The sequence below is a fragment of the Castanea sativa genome, chromosome 6 (assembly GCF_040712315.1).
Source record: "Castanea sativa cultivar Marrone di Chiusa Pesio chromosome 6, ASM4071231v1".
Lineage (NCBI taxonomy): Eukaryota > Viridiplantae > Streptophyta > Magnoliopsida > Fagales > Fagaceae > Castanea > Castanea sativa.
In genome coordinates this window covers 54465958-54470434 of record NC_134018.1, presented here as the reverse complement: position 1 = coordinate 54470434, position 4477 = coordinate 54465958, and the positions used below count along the sequence as shown (strand labels likewise).

Sequence of the window (4477 nt, the reverse complement as noted above, 5' to 3'; positions counted from 1 at the left end):
TCTTTTTGATGACATGTCTTTTGTATTAATTCGAGATCGTTTGATAATGTTTTGATCACAATTTGATCATCATTTAATCATGTACTAGGAGGAAATATATCATTATTGTACTCCTTTAATACTTTGGTCACACACACACACACACACATATATAGCCATAATCTTGTTCGCTGGCATTGGCATCCAAGAAAAAGAGCAATCTTGTTCGGAGGATTTGTATAATTTATAGGTCTCCCACAAATTTTAACCAACATAATCCTATTAAACCGCTTGCATATATACACTATTTTTCTTTTTTATGTTTTTTGAGACTATTTTTGTTGTTTTTCCTTTTTGTAGTTATATTAACTATTATAGGTTATTAAAAAAAAAAAACTCTTCTTTAGCCGACAAAAGTGCTGTTAGTTTTCAATCACCATTTTTTTGGCACGAATTCAAAAAAAAAAAAAAAACCCTAATATTATGGGCTTGTGTAATGAAATCATCAACAGTTTTTAATATAAAAAGTCAGAAAGGTAAAGTATATGTAAACTGCATATAATTGGAACCCACCACCAAAAAAAGATGAACTAGTAAAAGCTTTCCATCTAAGCTGTTGTGAAATTTTTTGTATCTATAGTATTGCTAAAGAAAAAAGTTGAGTGATAAGAGGTGTAACACAAAAATTGTCTTTTTAAACATTTTCTAACTTTATCACCGCGTACCTTCGGTGTGATGGTTACTTTATAAGTATAAATGCTTGTGGGGTGTGGGGGGTAAGAGCCGAGGTTCAAGTCTTTAGGAGGGAGCTTCACACACATATACATTTAGATTAAGTTAGAGTATAAATTCTATCTTGTAAAAAAAAAAAAAAAATTTCTCTAACTTTAATTACTCTTCTTATTTATTCTCCTCTTGAAAAAATTATTAGGTAATTTTAGAGTAAATGCTTTCTTTTTTTATGTTGGTAGTTCGTATCATGAATTTAATTTGTAAGATTCACTATGAGTGAAAGAGAATGAGTACTACGTGACCACTCTTCAAACAGTATCTAACTTTCTTCCTATCTACAAATATTTTTCTTTTTCTTCTCTCTCTTAGGGGAATTTTGACAAGCATGCCCCCATAAATCTACTATATATGAAGGCGATAGGTGGATTCATACAATAAAACAAATAGTTTCCAAGGTCGTTTAATTACTGAGCTTCCCCTTGAACGGCCTTGCTTTTCTCTCCTCTCCCACCTCCCACTCTAAAAAAACCTTCCTTTTTTAAACTCTCCTTTTCATCTTTCCTCCTCCACTACCCCTCTCTCTCAACCAAAATAGCAATCCAATTCTTGGATCATAAACTTGTTGCACTTCAAACATGCCATTAATGCATCCTAGTAAACTTCCCTCACCAGCAAACGAAACAAAGAATGAAAATGATAAAAAAAAAGCTCTGGTTTTTGATTCATCGGTTCTTCAATATGAATCCAACATACCATCACATTTCATATGGCCTGACCATGAAAAACCATGCGCTGAGTTGCCAGAGCTTCTAGTTCCCCCTATAGACTTGAAGGCCTTCCTCTCTGGAGACCCACTAGCAGTCTCAAATGCTTCTCGGCTAGTCAATGAGGCATGCAAGAAGCACGGGTTCTTTCTAGTTACAAATCATGGCGTAGATTCAAGTCTATTACTTAAAGCACACGAGTACATGGACAACTTTTTTGGCATGCAACTCTCAGAAAAGCAAAGGGCTCAAAGAAAGAATGGGGAACACTGTGGCTACGCTAGTAGCTTTACTGGCAGGTTCTCCTCCAAGCTTCCATGGAAGGAGACACTTTCTTTCCAATATTGTGACACTGATCACTCCTCCAAAATTGTCCAAGACTATTTATTGAATGTGATGGGAGAAGATTTCAAACAGTTCGGGTAAAGAAAAAAAAAAGAATTATATTAAATAGAATACAAGAAAATGTTTGATTCGTTATCAAAAATGTTTTCTCGATTTCAATTATGGTTTTCATTTCCCAGGAAAAGTGAAAAGCATCTTGCACTTTCCTTGGACCCCTTTTCACATCATGAGTTTTCATGACTTTTTATTTTTTACTCTAATTACGACTAAATACATTTTCTACGTATCTATTATACCATGAGTTTTCCTCATCTATGGGAACACCCAAAGTGGAACAGATGATTTTTGTTTGGTTACTTAAGTTATGTACCTATTTTGCTTTTTTGTTAAACTATTGTTTTGTTTTGTTTTGTTCTAGGAGGGTGTACCAGGAATATTGTGAAGCTATGAGTACTCTATCTCTGGAGATCATGGAGCTTCTGGGAATGAGTCTTGGAGTTGGCCGAAAGTACTTCAGAGAATACTTTGAAGGACATGATTCAATAATGAGATTGAACTATTACCCACTATGCCAAAAGCCAGATCTAACCCTAGGAACGGGTCCACATTGCGATCCCACATCTTTAACAGTCCTTCACGAAGATCAAGTTGGCGGACTTCAAGTGTTCGTAGATGGCAAATGGCACTATATTGGTCCCAACCCAGATGCTTTTGTTGTCAACATTGGCGACACATTTATGGTGAGTATATCAAGTTAATTTTTGAAGTTAAATTACATATAGTTTGCATGTTCCACGAAAAATTAAATTTTGTGATGCCTGTGTTTTGCATGCATCAAGAACAAGTTGTGAGTTAATTGGAGCGAATCAAGAGAACAGCGATGGTAAAAAGTTTGGGTATATAAAGTTGCTCTTAGTTGACTACTTTTGATTATGTGATTCATGTTCCATAGCCTTTCATTTTTAATTAAAAATTTTCTACCTAAGGGCCTGTTTGTACGTACCACATACTTCTTCTTTTTTGCTACAGTACAGCCACATACTTTCATAACCGAAAGGTTCTAAATATCATTTTGTTCCAAAATTGATTTGATGCTTCTTGTTTTTTTTTTTGGATTGTCCCAATATATATGCATTTCTAAAAATGAAAGGATTTATCTATTTATCTTTTCACATTATCATCAAATATAGATGCATACTTTTTTACCCACCTAAGGGTATTTTAGGATGATTGTTATTTATAAAAACAGCTAAAAATTCCCTCATACTTTTTTTCTTCATAGATTAGTACACGCACCATCCACAATTGCATACTATATATATGTGTGTGTAAAAAAAAAAAGTATGAAAGATATGAAATAAGTTGTGTGAGAAAATCATTACCGATCTTATAATTTCTATTAAAAAAAAAAATGACATTCTATGCGTATTGCAACTTTGAGCCTTGAAAACTTAAAAGTTGTGATAGAGAGTAATGAAGGTTAATTGTGCAAACTTTCAGGCCCTTTCAAATGGGACTTACAAGAGTTGCTTGCACAGAGCAGTGGTAAACAACAAAAGTGTTAGGAAATCTCTTGCGTTCTTTTTATGCCCAAGGAGGGACCGAGTTGTGACTCCACCAGGAAGCTTGGTCAATGCTGAAAATCCTAGAGCATATCCAGACTTTACATGGCCTACTTTGCTCGAATTCACGCAGAAACATTACAGGGCCGACATGAAAACCCTTGATGCTTTCTCAAACTGGCTTCAACAGAATCATCATCACAAGGGTATCCAAGAAAACACAAAATAATAATTTTGAACTGTCCGTTACCCATTAGGTTGACATGAATGGGCGGAGAGTGAGAAGTGAAGGATTTGGTGTTTTTTGGTGGGACTGTGAGGAAAAAGGTAACAGAAACACCAAAAAAGGAGGCCTTTCTTGAAATTAGCTTTTAGTGTGTTAGTGTTGGAAAGAATCATCAATCATGTATTGCGAATTAAGCAAATTATAGGAATAAAGAGCTTATAATGGGCTCCACATGTTAAATTTTCGTTGTGTCAAAACAACTACGTATATATGTATGTTAAATGCGACCTAATAGGTGCATTTTTGTTGTATTACTATTTCCATCACTTCATGCTAAATAAAATCTAACAAATTGTACGGATATAGTTCCTTTTAAGGGCTTGTTTGCAATTCAATTTATGTATATTTTATTTTTTTAGTCTCTTGTACAAAGAGAATTAAAGTTCAAAATCTTAATTCCCACTTATTATAACAATTGAATAATAATAATAATAAAATCTCTCAAAAAGAACATTAGTGCTACCTTTTCAACTCATGAAAAGGATAAACTAATTTTATTTGCATGAACTTAATTAATTTAATACAACAAAATATGTTCAAGTGATTCCAAAATATCTTAATTAATTTAGTGTTAGCATATTTGACTTTGAAATTTGCATAACTTTCCATTTTCCGTACAAAAGAAAAGGGAATATATAAAAAGGTGCTTCAAGAACCAATAGGGGACTATTATTTGTTCTTCCAACCACAGTCACTTATCTTCACAGCTAAGATAATCTCCATCAAGGCCACATTGAAATTCTGATTTGATTAAATTAAGAGGAAAACAAAAATTTGTAATAATGGACCTGCAAGTACTAGCTTAATAA

The 4477-nt window shown here is 33.6% G+C and overlaps 1 pseudogene; it reads left to right on the top strand.

Annotated features, from left to right (window-relative positions):
- The first annotated feature begins 1186 nt into the window (after positions 1 to 1186).
- Positions 1187 to 3877, top strand: LOC142641426 (gibberellin 20 oxidase 1-like; annotated as a pseudogene).
- The last annotated feature ends 600 nt before the right edge of the window (positions 3878 to 4477 follow it).